This window comes from Agelaius phoeniceus, chromosome 28 (assembly GCF_051311805.1).
Source record: "Agelaius phoeniceus isolate bAgePho1 chromosome 28, bAgePho1.hap1, whole genome shotgun sequence".
NCBI lineage: Eukaryota > Metazoa > Chordata > Aves > Passeriformes > Icteridae > Agelaius > Agelaius phoeniceus.
This window is the reverse complement of record NC_135292.1, coordinates 5,215,169-5,230,853: the sequence shown is the minus strand read 5'-3', so window position 1 is coordinate 5,230,853 and position 15,685 is coordinate 5,215,169. Positions and strand designations below refer to the sequence as shown.

General features: G+C 54.4%; 1 protein-coding gene across 1 annotated transcript in view; it reads right to left on the bottom strand.

Annotated features, from left to right (window-relative positions):
• The window catches only part of LOC143696047 (uncharacterized), a 343,050-nt gene that overhangs the window by 225,505 nt on the left and 101,860 nt on the right, over positions 1-15,685 (bottom strand). The gene's annotated exons all lie outside the window — the stretch shown is intronic.

Here is a 15,685-nt window from a genome sequence, read left to right as displayed (position 1 = left end):
AAGAAACACCTTTGGAAGCCGGAGATGGAAACCAAGATGCCATGGGTACAGCTTTTGCCATTGGCTTTGGCAAGAAAAAGAGCCAGACCCAAGGCAGATATTCAATTATCTCCCTTGGAATTCATGTCTGGAATTCCTTACCTGGGCAATTCTCCACCTAGTGCAGGGTGGAAATAAGGGATGTAAATGTAAGGCAGGCTGTAGCCAGGATCCTGTCTCCTGTGGAATCTCTCCCCCAGGAAGCTGGGCTGGCACAGAGCCTGCCCTGGGACTTTGCTGTTGCCAACACCCAGCCAGGCCATCGGCTCCTGCCTAAGGAGTGCAAAGCAGCACCACTGGTGGCCAAGGGGCCCACGCCAAGTGTCCCTGAGGCCAGAAACAGCCGCCAGCACAGCTGAGCACGGGGGGACCCCTCAGCCTGGCCTCAGGGGCTCTGAAGCCCCGGAGATTTGCACTTCCCGCCTGCGGCAGGACCATGGGAGCCGCCCCTGAGCCTGCCCTGAAGGCAACGCAGCAGCAGCCAGGGCTCCACAGCGGGCCAAGCCCCTGGGCCTGCCCACAGATCCTCTGCTCAAACCCTCGGGAATCCTGGCCACCCTCCCCTGGCACCTCCAGCCACTGCGGCCAAGCCTCGCTGCCGCTGCTGCAGCTCCAGCGCTGGCTGGGCCTGCACTGCCACAGCTGCTGGGGAGCACCGCGGCACAATTCCACCCTGGGGCTCACTCACACCCACACTCTGGGCTGCCTGCGACTGCACTGCTGCAAAATGTACCCATCCTGCTTCTTTTAAATCTTATTTCTCTGCTCAGAAAGGTTTCTCTACTCAAAGGTTTGCCTTTGGGAAAGAAATTTTAAAGGTTTTATTTAAGGGGTTCCCAGTCTGTTCGGATGTTAAACTCATCTCCACCACTCAATGGAGACGAGTTTAACATCCGAACAGACTGGGAATAGCCCAAAAGACACCCACAGAGATAACGACCAGCAACAAAACATCAACGCCCCGCAGCAAACAGCAACCAACAGCTACCCCAGACACTGCCCCGGCACAGCTGGAGACACCTGGTCTGGAAAAGGCTGAGAAGGAAATCCAGGAGTGTGGACCGAATTCACATCAGAGGGGAAGAAATCCGAGACTAATAGGAAACCAAATACTAAAAACTTACACGACTTGGAAGCAATGAATATTAAAGCAATGGATTTAGATTGGTTCAGACCACGTAAAGTTTAGGAAAAATCGAGTAAAACTGACATGTCATGGAATGATGTTTTCTGCACAGCTGGGCTATGTGTGGATGAAAGTATTTCTGTTGCCCATCCTGGCCAGAACCAAGCAATGCCTTGACTCTCTCACACGAAAGAGATTCTTGGAGAGTTTTTGTTTTCCCTACAGTTTCAGTGATAAGATTACAACATGAGAAACATTTTTTATAATAATCCTACTTTATATTGTCAGGTAGGTTTGGGACAGAAGGGTGAGAATCAATTTTTGGTCTGGGTTTTTCCATGTTCGCCTTTATGTTGCATTTTGCAAAATAGAAGAACTTTAACCGTGATACTTTTAACTCTTAAATAGTTAATACTTTTTTTAAAAAAAGCAGATTCCGGGGGCCACATGTGACTCACCAGATGGCAGCCCTGGAAGAGAAGCTTTGGTTCTAGTCAGCCAGGAGAGGAGCTTTAGGAATGCAAATGAACCCTGCTGGGCAAAGCCTGGCCAATGTACCTGGGTCTCTTGCCTGGGGCAGGAATTGGGCTGGTTCCCCCTGCCCCTCACCCCGAGCTCTGCCTGCTTGCACTGATGGAATTTGCACAGCTCAAGGCAGAGCCCGGGGTGAGGATATCTGACCCTGCAACAGAAACGGGTGAAGCTGCACAGGGAAACAGCAAATGGAGAATGTTGGGAAAACTTCACTATAAATAAATGGGGGGGAATCATCCCTCTGCCCACTCCAATGTGTGCTGTCACTGTCTATGTTATATAGGGTGGATTAGAGCACTGAGATGTTCTTGCTACCACAAGTTCCGGGAAATCAGTTGGGAATCCAAGTATTTGATGATTTAATTAGAGACAAATGGTCAATTGATGCAGCCCTGGCTGGAGAGAGCGGCCAAAGATGGGGAAAAGATGAACGGCCAGCAGAACAAATCCTACAACACCATGGACCAGCCCCTGGGAACCCAAACCAATTCATATCAGGAGCCACAGAACCCATTTCTCATTTCAATGGCACCATTAGATTACAAGCTGGCCTCGGAATAACCAACCAGACAGCTCCAGCTCCTGACCTTCCTGCTGAGCAATCCACTGAAATGAGGAACACAACATTTCACCATGGGATGGGATCAGATCATCTGTTAGCAGAGAAAAGAGGAGTTTGTGGAAAATCAAATGACTCAAACTGGTCTTGGCAAATAGAGACAAAGCAAAAGTGGTGAAACAGATAACAAAGGAAACAAAAAAGCAGCTCATGTACCAGTCCAAACGTGGAAAGGATGGGAATGGGACATGGTTTTGTGGTTCCCTGGCAGACCATGGGTTAAACGAATGCTGCTTCTGCTCTGATGTGCTACAGCACCTCTCACCTTTTTACCATGCTCCGAACCTTGAGAGTGCAGCTCATTCAGCAGCTGAGCGAGGGGCCAGGGGCTTGTAGATAAGGAAGTAACGGGTGAAACCACCAGCTTCAATAAATGTTATTAATTAACATGGACTGCTGCTCACAGAAAGTCCCGCTAAATTCCTGAACGTCGAGAACAAAAAAGACTTAACAGAGCCGTGAATATCGGCTGTTCTACAAAAGTGGGGGTGCACATTAACGAGGACGTGCAGTTGGCAGATCGGGAGGTCTGAACCTTCCAAGTACCTCAGCCAGTGGGCAAAGGGAGAGGGAGATGAGCCGGGAAAATGAGGATAAAAAGGAGGCTGCGAACTACAACAATGGCAGCGAGCGCACGGCAAATGCGCCACGGCCTCTCCCTCTGCTCAGCAATAAAGTCACTTGTACAGGACTCCTCTGTCTCCTCGGGGCACAGAAACCTCCGGCCACGTGAATTTCCCCGCACAGCCCCGGGCACGGGGCAGCCGCCCCTGTGCCAGCCACAGGAACCGGGCCGAGCCAGCGCTGCTCCGGCAGCGGCTCCTGCCGAGGCAGCGGCCGCAAGGAGACCGCGGGCAGCCGCTCCCGCAGCGCCCTCACGGCAGCGGCACCACGGGCCGGACACGGCACAAGGAACCCGCCTGAGCCCCCTGCCGGCCCCGAGGCCCGCAGCGAGCCCCGAGCCCCCGCACAACCCAGCGCGGCTCCCACCTGCGCTGCGGCCGCCTCCCAGCTCCGCCGCCGCCTCACCGGTGGCTCCCGGTCACTCCCAGTATGGTCCAAATCACTCCCGGTAGGATCCCAGTTGCCCCCGACACGGTCCCAGCGGCTCCCAGTCATGCCCTGTATGGTTCCTTTCACTCTCAGTCCCTCTCAGTAAGAGCCCAGTGTGGCCACAGGCACTTCCAGGATGAGCCCGGTCACACCTTACCCGATGCCATTTGCCCCCGCTGTGGTCCCAGTTGCTGCCAGTATAAGTCCAGTCACCTCCAGTTTGATCCCAGTTACTCCCAGACACTCCCAGTACTATGCCAGTCACTCCAAGTGTCACCCCATCAGTCCCAGTATGATCCCAGTATGACCCCAGCATGGGGCAGCTGCTCCCAGTATGATCCCAGTTACTCCCTGCATTATTCCAGTTTCTCTTCTTCACCCCTACTACAGATCTGATCACTCCCAGTATGATTCCAGTCAGTCCCAGGATGATCCAAACCATTCCCAGTCCAATCTCAATTGTCCCCTGCATGTTCCCAGTAGCCCTCAGTGTGGTCCCAGTATATCCCAGTATGATCTCTACTGCCTCAGTTCTGCTCCCAGTGGGTTCTTTTCCCAGTCTGTCCCAGTCCATTCCAGTCTGTCCCAGTCTCTCTCCAGCAGCTGCTGCCCACCCCCCCCTCCCAACCCCATTCCCGGGCACTGGGACCCCCCCTGCACCCCCTTATCCTGCCCCAACACCCCCCTGCACCCCCTTTCCCGGGTATCCTCCTCTCCCAGCCCCTGGATCCCCCATTTCCGTGAGCCCAGGGAGCCCCGGGCCCCCATTCCCGGCCAGCCCGGGGCACCTCAGCCCCAGCCTCCCTTTGCTGGGAAACCCGGCCTGGGCACGGGGCTCTGCGGCCGCTCTGGGATTTATGATCCCCCAAAGGAAAGGGAGAGAACAGCAGAGAGAGAGCGAGAGAGAAGGAGATTGGGAATCAGGGATCGGGTCCCAGCGCCCAGCCCTGCTCCGCCGGGGGTGGGACCCGCACCCGCAGCAAAAATTGGCTCCGCTGCTCCCGCTGCTTGCCCGGCTTTGGGCCGAGCCCAGCGGGGTCCGGGCAGAGTTTGAGCGCAGGGCCGGGAGTTCAGCAGAGCCCGGCCCGGGGGTCCCGCAGGGCGCGGCCCTGGAGGGTCCCAGACGGATCCCCGAGGGATCCAGAGGGGTGCCAGGAGGGGATCCAGGTGAATTCCCTGGAATTCGCCCTTTCCCCCTCCCCCCGCGCTCCCTCGGGCACTTTGGCTTTCGCGTCTCTGCAGCCGCGATCGGGGACGGCTGCGATGGCCCCAGCGCTGGGGCTGGGGGTGCTCCGGGGGCTCCTGGGGCTCCTGGGGGACCCGGGGGCCGCGACCAAAGGTGAGTGGGACCCCCCGAAACCGGGACCCCCCTGAACCGCAATTCCCGGGCACCGGGACCCCCTTGATCTTCCATTCCCGGGCAGGGGAACCCTCCTGAACCCCCATTTTGGGTCATGCCACCCCCCCTCACTCCACTTCCCCAGCACCGGGACCCCCCTGTACCCCCTCATCTGGCACCGAGATCCCCTGAACCCCCATTTCTGTTCACCGGGACCCCCCTGAACCGTAATTCCTGGGCCCCGGGAACTCCCTAAACCTCCATTCCCGGGTACCGGGACTCCCCTGAACCCCCATTTTCGGTCCTGTGACCCCCTCAGCACCCTTTTTCAGCACCGGGACCCCCCTGAACCCCCATTCCTGAGCACGCGGACCCCCTTGAGCGCCCATTTCTGGGCACAGGGACCCCCCTGTACCCCCTTGCCCAGCATTGGCACCGCCCTGTACCCCCTCATGTGGCCCCAGGACCCCCCTGAATCCCCATTTCTGGTCACCGACGCCCCCGGAACCGCAATTCCCGGCCACCGGGACCCCCTTGAATCCCGAATTCCTGGAAGGAAACTCCCCCTGAACCCGCATTCCCCGGCACGGGAACCCCCTGAACCCCAATTTTTGGGCACTGGGACCCCCCTGCCCCCCCTAATCCGGGCCTAGGATCCCTCCGCACCCCCGTCAGTGCTCTGGGACGCCCTGCACGTCCATTCCCGGCCACCTCGTCCTTCCCAGACCCCAGACCCGCCCTTTTCCTCGGCTTTTGGACCCCCAGATCTCCCAAATTTTGGCGTCCCCCCAGTTCTTCATTGCCGGCGCTTCCTGGAAGGGGTTCCAGGGGATCCCGGAGGGTCCCCTGGGGTTCCAGGGGGTCAAGAGACCCCCCTTGAACGTTCATTTTGGGGCACTGGGACCCCCCCCTGTACCCCCTTCCTCAGCGCCGATAACCCCTGCACCCCCTTATCTGCAGCCTGGAACCCCCTGAGCCCCCATTCCCGGGCAGGGAAACCGCCCTGAACCCCAATTTCTGGGCACCGGGATCCACTACATCCCCTTATCCGGCACCGGGACCCCCTGAACCTCAATTTTCAGGCACCAGGACCCCTTGAACCCCGGAACTCGGGAATGGAACCCCCTGGAACCCCATTCCTGGGCACCGGGACCCCAGTGCATCCCGTTATCTGGCCCTGGGACCCCCTGCACCCCTTTTCCCAGCACCAGATCCCAGCCAGGCCATTATCTGGCACCGGCACCCCTGAACCCCCATTCCTGGGCACCGGGACCCCACTGCATCCCCTTATACAGCACCAGGACCCCCTGAGCCCCCATTCCACTGCACCAGGACCCCCGTGCACCCCCATATCTGAGACTGGAACCCTCCCAAACCCTCCGTTCTCAGGCACAGGGACCCCCCCTGCACCCCCTTATCCAGCACGGGGACCCTCCTGCACCCCCTCATGCAGCACCAATGCCCCCCCGCACCCCCTTTCCCGGCCCTCCCCCTCTCAGACACCCCAGCCCCCGCTTTTCCTTGACCCCAGCACCCCCTGGACCCCCACTCCTGCCTTCCACAGCCCCCACCCACCACCCTCCTCAACACCGGGGCCCGTGCACCCCCTTTCCTGGGCACAGGGACCCCCTGGACACCCCATTGTTATAAAATTGACTCAAAACGAGTAATTTCCAATCAAAGAATTTATTAATTATTGAAGCAGTTATACTACGTAAGCAAAGGCTCAGCGCTGGGTGACAGGGGAGTCTCCGCTCCACTACTGCCACACCAACTAGTTTCTGATTCAGTCCTTTTATCCTCTCCATCCTTCAGGAGTCCATGTTATCTCAGAGTTCTCTGCGCCTGCGCTGGTTGTTGCTAGGGGGTCATCCTTCTGTCTCCTGGTGGTCGGTGATAAAGGCTGCGGAGTCTTCCTCAGCCGCGTCTTCTTCACCCTATGTCCTTATTTGGTGACTTCTCTGTGGAAAATTACCAAAATCTTATGATTAACGCAATATGTGCCCTATCAAGCTTAAGCAAGCAAATGTCCTGCCTTGCAAACTGTGCCCTATCAAGCTTAAGCAAGCAAATGTCCTGCCTTGCAGACTGTTTATCTGCCCCTGCCCCTTCCCCAGCTTTTCCCTGGTCGTTATCTCTGTGAGTTATCTGCTTGTACCATTTGTCAGCGGGAAAGGTTTCCCTGCTGGGTGTTAATCTGCCCCTGCCCTTTCCCCAGCCTTTCCCTGGTCGTTATTTCTGTGAGTTATCTGTTTGTACCATTTGCTGGGTGGGACTATGTGTGGGCTCCTGCAACCCCTGCCCTGGTATCCTTGTAGCTCATATCTCATGAAGTAGTACAGAAATAGTCAGCAGACAACTCTTGTAACACACTGGTCTCTTTTTCATGACGAACAAAATGTAGTCCCTCATCTCAATTCCCCCCCATTTATTTATAGTAAAGTTTTCCCAACATTCTCCATTTGCTGTTTCCCTTTGCAGCTTCACCCTGCTTTTTTTAAAAAAAGTATTAACTATTTAAGAGTTAAAAGTATCACGGTTAAAGCTCTTCAATTTTGCAAAATGCAACATAAAGGCGAACATGGAAAAACCCAGACCAAAAATTGATTCTCACCCTTCTGTCCCAAACCTACCTGACAATATAAAGTAGGATTATTATAAAAAATGTTTCTCATGTTGTAATCTTATCACTGAAACTGTAGGGAAAACAAAAACTCTCCAAGAATCTCTTTAGTGTGAGAGAGTCAAGGCATTGCTTGGTTCTGGCCAGGATGTGCAACAGAAATAATTTCATCCACACATAGCCCAGCTGTGCAGAAAAAATCATTCCATGACATGTCAGTTTTACTCGATTTTTCCTAAACTTTACGTGGTCTGAACCAATCTAAATCCACTGCTTTAATGTTCATTGCTTCCAAGTCGTGTAAGTTTTTAGTGTTTGGTTTCCTATTAGACTCGGATTTCTTCCCCTCTGCTGTGAATTCGGTCCACACTCCTGGATTTCCTTCTCAGCCTTTTCCAGACCAGGTGTCTCCAGCTGTGCGGGGGCAGTGTCTGGGGTAGCTGTTGGTTGCTGTTTGCTGCGGGGCGTTGATGTTTTGTTGCTGGTCCTTATCTCTGTGGGTGTCTTTTGGGCTATTCCCAGTCTGTTCGGATGTTAAACTCATCTCCATTGAGTGGTGGAGATGAGTTTAACATCCGAACAGACTGGGAACCCCTTAAATAAAACCTTTAAAATTTCTTTCCCAAAGGCAAACCTTTGAGTAGAGAAACCTTTCTGAGCAGAGAAATAAGATTTAAAAGAAGCAGGATGGGTACATTTTGCAGCAGTGCAGTCGCAGGCAGCCCAGAGTGTGGGTGTGAGTGAGCCCCAGGGTGGAATTGTGCCGCGGTGCTCCCCAGCAGCTGTGGCAGTGCAGGCCCAGCCAGCGCTGGAGCTGCAGCAGCGGCAGCGAGGCTTGGCCGCAGTGGCTGGAGGTGCCAGGGGAGGGTGGCCAGGATTCCCGAGGGTTTGAGCAGAGGATCTGTGGGCAGGCCCAGGGGCTTGGCCCGCTGTGGAGCCCTGGCTGCTGCTGCGTTGCCTTCAGGGCAGGCTCAGGGGCGGCTCCCATGGTCCTGCCGCAGGCGGGAAGTGCAAATCTCCGGGGCTTCAGAGCCCCTGAGGCCAGGCTGAGGGGTCCCCCCGTGCTCAGCTGTGCTGGCGGCTGTTTCTGGCCTCAGGGACACTTGGCGTGGGCCCCTTGGCCACCAGTGGTGCTGCTTTGCACTCCTTAGGCAGGAGCCGATGGCCTGGCTGGGTGTTGGCAACAGCAAAGTCCCAGGGCAGGCTCTGTGCCAGCCCAGCTTCCTGGGGGAGAGATTCCACAGGAGACAGGATCCTGGCTACAGCCTGCCTTACATTTACATCCCTTATTTCCACCCTGCACTAGGTGGAGAATTGCCCAGGTAAGGAATTCCAGACATGAATTCCAAGGGAGATAATTGAATATCTGCCTTGGGTCTGGCTCTTTTTCTTGCCAAAGCCAATGGCAAAAGCTGTACCCATGGCATCTTGGTTTCCATCTCCGGCTTCCAAAGGTGTTTCTTTATTTCCCCATTCATTCTTTCTACCCAACCCGAGCTCTGGGCTTGCCAGGGGTTATGGAGGTCCCATTGTATTCCTAAAGCTGCCATAACCCCCTGAAGGGTCTTTCCTGTAAAATGAGTTCCCCATCTGAATCTATTGCTTCCACAATCCATTATCTTTGAATTATTTGTTTTAGCAATAGGTTAATAAGTGATCCAGTGATTGCTGAAGCAGTCAGAATTGCTTTTGCCCCCCTGTTAGGTGCCATGGTGTCACCAGAAGATTTTGAAGCCTTCCTGCTCAGGGCATTTCAGTGCCAGGCTCTTACAAGCACCCACAGCTCCGCGGGTTGAGCTGAGCATGGGCCGGTGACCTGCGCTTTGTCTGATTCCCCTTCCTTAACAACAGCCTGTCTTGTAGCTCTTTTCCCTTCTGCTGCCCTTGCAGAGCCATCCACAAACACATTGTCTCCCTCAGGCCAGGGAATGTCCCATCAATCTCTCCCAGCCTGGCTCGGGAGCTCTGTCCCTTGAGTGCAGTCCTGGGTTCCTTGCCAGCCCCTCTCCAGGCTGTTCAAACAGGAGGCTGGGTTAAACCCTTGCCCTGTCCTCAGTTCTGAATCCTCCTATGCCACTGAACAAGTTTCATACTGTAATCACCGAGCCCTGCTCATCCATTGAGAGGCTCTTTTGGTTGTCAAAGCTTTAACTTGATGCCAGACTTGAACTCTAGGAGATCCTCCTGTTGTCATCAGTTTTCAGGCCTCTGCTCCCACGGAAGCTGTGGCTGCACAATTCTGCAGACAATGAGGCTGCTCTCTGGCCACTGGGTTAAACATTTTAGCACAAGAATTCCTTTGGCAAGACCCTGTTTAACGTCCACCTATAATTCAAATTCTTTTTCCCTGTCTGGAAGGCCCAGGCCACTCGCCTCAGTTAATCTTCATTTTAACACTTGAAAATTCTGTGTTTCCTCCTTGTGTCCATCCATCCAGTTTGTTGACTGGCAAGATAGGAGTGTTGTAGGGAGACACCCTTGGCTCCAAAAGCCCTGCCTTCTACAGGGACTCAATACCAGGCTGTAAGCCCTTCCTTCCCTCTCTTGGAACAGGGTAGTGCTTGTCCAGGTTGCTTTAATTTGTAGAGGCTCCATATCTAATTTTCTGTATTTCCCTGGGGCTGCCCACACTTCTGGGTTCACTTCAGCATAGGCCTTGTCACACTTTTGACACAGAGGTACAACAGAACTAGCCTCTGTATCCCTTTTTACAGTATTAAAATCCAGCTCTCAAACTCCTTCCTAGTTAATTACAATCACAGGAAGAAGAAAAAGAAATTCATTTATTTCAAACCTATCCCCCACAGCTTCTAATAGTGGTTGAACAAATCATACCTGCTCATCTTTCCCACTCATTCCCTTAAAAATTAAAATATTCCTTTACTATTTTCCCCTTTAGGTCTAAGATTCAGAGCAGATTGAGAGGCCCCTGTGTCCATCAGGAAATGCCTCCTCTCAATGCAGACCCACCTGAATGTTCTCAAGGGCTCCAGTGTGGAGGGTCCCTGGTGTGATGGGAGCTGTGACAGCCCTGCCAATCCATGTCCATCACGGGCTGGACTTGCTGGTCCTGAGGGTGCTGCTGTCTCTGCTTGCAGTGTCCTTGTGCCCTGCAGCTGGAGCCCTGATTCCTTGCCAGGGGCTGTTTGGGTGGGCTGTGCCCTGCCGAGGAGGGCAATGCCTCTGCCGGGTGCTTGTGGCCGAGCCGTGCCCTGGGTGCTGGGGCCCCCTTGGGCCCTGGGGCTGATCCCTCAGGGGCTGTAGGAGCTCTGCCCTGGCCTTTGCCTTCAGCTTGGCCTTTTGCTGCTCCCTTCTTGCATTCACCTGCTGGGCCTTTGTGCCCAAGTGCTGCAGGGCCTTCTTCTGCCCCTCCTGAAGCCCCCCTCAGTGCCTGTGGGTGCTTGTCTTGCTTTACAAGACAGGCGTCTGCTTGGGAAGGCAGAAAAAGCCTCTCTTGGGATGGAGAATGCAAAGCCCCTCCCTCTTAATTTTAGGATAGTGAAATCAAGGGGCTCTCAGGCAAAGATATGGGATTAGGAATAACGGTTCTTTACTAGTGTGTATAATATAATAATAGTAGTGTGTATCAACAGCTCCGGCAGTGCCAACAAACAGAGCCCGGAGCCGGTCCCGGCCTTTCGGCTGCGGCGCTTTCCCCTTGGGTGCAGTTCCGGGCACGGCCGGCAGGGGCGCCGGTGGCTCCCGCGGGGCGGGGCAGCGCATCCCTGCCATGGGAACGGCAATAGAGCAATCCCTTCATCTAACTCTTTCACTTTTTTACCTTCCGTAGCCTTTCTCCCGTGTTTTGAGAAAGAATTTGGAGAGGGCTGCCTTTTAACTGAGCTCCTAGTGTTTCGATAAGGTGCTTCCTATAGAGAGAGGGATTTTCCCTGAACGGCAGGAGCTGTGGTTACCAAGGGGACGTAACTCAGAGCAGGAGGGGTCAGGGGAGGATACACCGCCGAGGCTCGGTCGGAGTGTGGGCAGGGTCTGCTGCCGGAATCGCCAGAGGGGGATCTTCCCGTGGAGGCCGAGCCGGAGCGTGGGCAGCCCCCACATGGCTTCTGGCGGCTGATCCGGCAGCTCCCGGCAGAGAAAAGGCAGGTGGGAGACCCCGGCAGCAGCAGCGGCGCTGCCCAGCGCAGCTGGCACGGGCAGGGCAGCCGGGGATGGGATGGCTGGGACCCGCCCTCGGTGCGGTCGACGCGGTGACCTCGGCCCACGCGGCAGGACAGAGCAACCCCATCTTGCCCAGCATGGCCGGCAGAGCGGCCGCGGGCCGGGCAGTGGGGCCAGGGCACACAAATTCACCGCCAGCGCCGGGGCAGGTGGAGCTGCCCTGGGCAGTGAGCCCGCACCTGGGATGGAAACCGGGGCAGGCGGAGCTGAGGCGGGCAGCGAGCCGGGACCCGGGACAGGCGCCTCGGCCGCCAACGGAGGGGGCAAGAGCTGCAGAGGATCCCACTCTCTTTCTGACTTTTCCTCTTGTTCCCCTCCCTTTCATTTCCCCTTTTTATTTTCTTGGTTTTTTTCCTCGGGTGTTTCTGATACTTCAAAGATTTTTATTCTCCTAAAATCTCCTGTCTAACATATGGCATATTCTCTTTCTTCTAGATTAAATGGGTTTTTTTCCAAATAAATCCAGAACCTAACAAATCTCAACTTCTGCTTGGATATTTTGAAATGGTCGACGAGCTAACTCATGACCTCCTAATGTTGTTTTTCTCATCACCTTTTTATTTATCCTTTGGCAAATTAAGCATCTTTCAGTGACTTGCTTTGCTACACCAAAAATCCCAGTGCACCCAAAATTCCTTTAAAAATGATCACACAAAGCTTGAGTACGCCAGTGGGGTTTCTGATGCACGTCTTCTAATCTTTTCCTAGTAAACACATTTTATTAAGTCATGTAGAAGTTTCTATTACCCTGATTTATCTTGTTCATTTCCTATCTTGTTTAATTCTTTTTTCTCGGCTTCCCTAAACTTTGGAATTTTCAGTTTTTCCTCGTTTGGAGTTAATATTAAAGAAACTCTTTCAGCTCCATTTCCTGCTGCATCCTTAGCTTTGTGATCTGCCCCCAGTTTGCCCAGTTTGCCTCTCCTTTGGCCCGGGCCGGGTTCCCCCCGCCCGCAGCGGCTGGGAGCAGCCGAGAGCCCCGCGCTGCCCATGCCGACCTGGCCCGGCTCCATGGCCGCTGCTGCCGCGGGCTGCGAGGGCTGCGGGAACGGGGCACCGAGGGTGTGGCTGCTGCTGGGGGAGGAGGAGGAGGGAGGGAAGGGCAGGGATGGAGGGGGAGGAGGAGGCGGGGTAAGGGGGGAGGAGAGGAAGAGGAGGGACGAAGGTGGATCAAGGCTGAGCAGGAGGAGGAGGGCAGGGATGGAGGGGGAGGAGGAGGCGGACTTAGGAAGGGGGAGATGGGGCTATGGAAGAGGAGGAGGGGAGAAGGAGAAGGAGGTGGGGTTAGCGAGGAGGAGGAGGAGGAGCGGGCATGGAAGAGGAGGGACAAGGGTGGATCGAGGTTGAGCTGAGGGAACCACGCGGTCTCGAGCCCTGCCTGAATTCGCAGCCCCCACCTGGGGGATCATCGCCCCCCCGCCATGGCGCAGGTGAGCGGGCAGGGGGAGCCCCGCCGGAATATCCCGGGGGGTCCCTGGGTTGGGTTTTTGGGGGGATGTTTGGAGAATGAAGAAGTCCAAGGCTGAGCGGAAAAGGCCCCTCGGGGGGACATCGGGGGGTGGCGGTGGTGGCTGCCGGCAGAGGCAGCCTGGAGGAGCAGAGCCCTGTGTCCCCCAGGAGGCCAAAGTGGGGAGGCCAGAGAGGGGGGAGCGCCGCCATTGGCGGGAGCCTCAAGAGCCTGGAGAGGGGCAGGGGGGACTCCTTGGAGCCGCTGCAGCGCAGAGCAGAGAATGAGGGGAGAAGGGAGCCCGGGAGCCCAAACAGCCCCGGCATCCCGAAATGGGGAGAGCCAAGAGGGGGCAGTGCGTCCCCAGAGACGGCCTGGGGGGATCTCGATGCCCTTGCCTGTGGCACGGAGGCAAATCCCATGCTGTCCTTGTCCTTCCTTGCCCAGAGCAGGAGCTGAGCATGGAGAGCAGGGAGGACAAATGCCCGCGGCAGAACCTGGTGGCAGAGGCCGTTTTGAGCGGCTCCACAGCGCAGGAAGCCAACGGGGAGGAAAAGGCCCGGAGATGCTGCACGAGGAGGGGCTGCAAACGCAGATGGGGGGGATGCGAGGGCGAAAGAGGCAGCCTGGGCCGGGAAGGCGGCCGGAGATGGAGGCAGAGCTCGGAGCTGGTGCTCCATGAGCAGCTCCATGATGGGGAGAAGCCCCACACGTGCGTGGAGTGTGGGAAGAGCTTCAGGAGGAACTGCCACCTGATCAGGCACCAGAGGATCCACACTGGGGAGAAGCCCTACGAGTGTGGGGAGTGTGGGAAGAGCTTCAGCTGCAGCTCCAGCCTGATCAGGCACCAGAGGACCCACACTGGGGAGAGACCCTGTGAGTGCTCCAAGTGTGCGAAGAGGTTTCAGACCAGCTCCAGTCTCTTCCGGCACTATCAGAGTCACACAGAGGAGAGGCCCTTCCAATGCCCCGACTGTGGGAAGGGATTCAAGCACAACTCCACCCTCGTCACCCATCAGCGCATCCACACTGGAGAGAGGCCCTACAAGTGTGATAAATGCAGGAAGAGGTTTCTGACCAGCTCCAATCTCCTCCAGCACTATTGGATTCACACAGAGGAGAGGCCATTCCAATGCCCCGACTGCAGGAAGGGATTCCAGCGCAACTCCACCCTCGTCACCCATCGGCGCATCCACACTGGGGAGAGGCCCTACGAGTGTCCCCAGTGTGGGAAGAGCTTCTCCTGCAGCTCTCACTTGACCCGACACCAACGGAGGCACCGGTAAGGGAAGCCCTGCGAGTGCCCCGAGTGCGGGAAGAGCTTCGTGCGCTGCTGCAGCTCCATCCCCCACTGGAGGAGGCACTTTGGGCACAGCCCTGGTCACTCACATTCCCTGTGATCCATGTTGGGAACACTCCTGGCTGCTTGTCCTTTGGTTTGTCCTGAATTTTTTTCTCTTCTCCATCTCTCTGTCCTCCAAAAGTCCATTGGGATGGAGCAGTCACCTCAAAACCACTCAAATTCCACTGAAAATAACTGAATTTTAACCCCAAAGGGCTCAATTCCACCTCCGATTGCTTGTTCCTTCCTCAAAAAACTCAATCCCAGGCCAAACTCAATCCATTCCACACCCACCAGGGTGAGATGGGGTTGGAAGGAGATTGGGAGAAGTGGGATCCCAATTTGGAGCAATGGGATGGGGATTGTGTGGGATGTATTTGATAGCAAATAAAACTTTCAGAGTTACTGATTTCTGTCCCGTTCATTTTCAGTCAGTTCTGTTTGCAGAGTGCCACCTTCTCAGCTGATTCAATTCCTATAAAATTCCCATTTTTTAAATCATCTAACCCAAACAATCCAAAAACCAATATCAAAATAAAACCACCTGCACACAATTAATTTTTTTAAAAATAATTTTAATTTTTCAAGAGTACTTAAGGATGTTATTAAAGTTTAATTGTTTGGTTGAAATGTCTGAGAAATTGTACTGGTGTTTGGTTTTGTGTTTAGTATATTTGTAATATGAATTGTTTAACTAAGATGTGTTAGATTGCATGGTAGTTTCTTTAGATATTTTTATCTAAAGTACATTAGTCATCGAGTTAAAATTTTCAAAAGGTATTTCTTGATATATAATTTGTTTATTTATATGCATTGGTAATATTATAGTAATAGTTATTGTTGGTTTGAGTTGAATCATTGTTGGAGTTGAATCATTGTAAAGAAGAGTTGAGATTTTTATATTTTATTTTTATTATAATTTATTTAATTTCAATTATTATTTCTTTGTTTATAATTTTATTGCAATTTGTTGAGGGGATAGGAAGGAAGTTCAAGGGCAGGAACATTTTTTCCTGGCTGGGAACTGGAATTCCAGACCCTGGGAGTGTGTGCAGGACCACACAGACTGGGATCAAATATGGGATGGGATCAAAGATGGACTGGGATCAAAGATGGGCTGGGATCAAATATGGACTGGGATCACCTGGACTGGGATCACATGGATGGGGATCCTGTGAATCAGAACCCTCCAGACCAGGATAGCCTGGAGTGGGATCAAATATGGACTGGGACTGTATGGACTGGGATCCCAGGGACTGGGACCATATGGATCAGGACCACACAGACTGGGATCAAATATGGACTGGGACTGTTTTTTAAAGTAACTTTGTTCTATAGTTTTTATTTCTGTTGTTAATTAAGCTCAGTGAAATAGCTGCTTGTG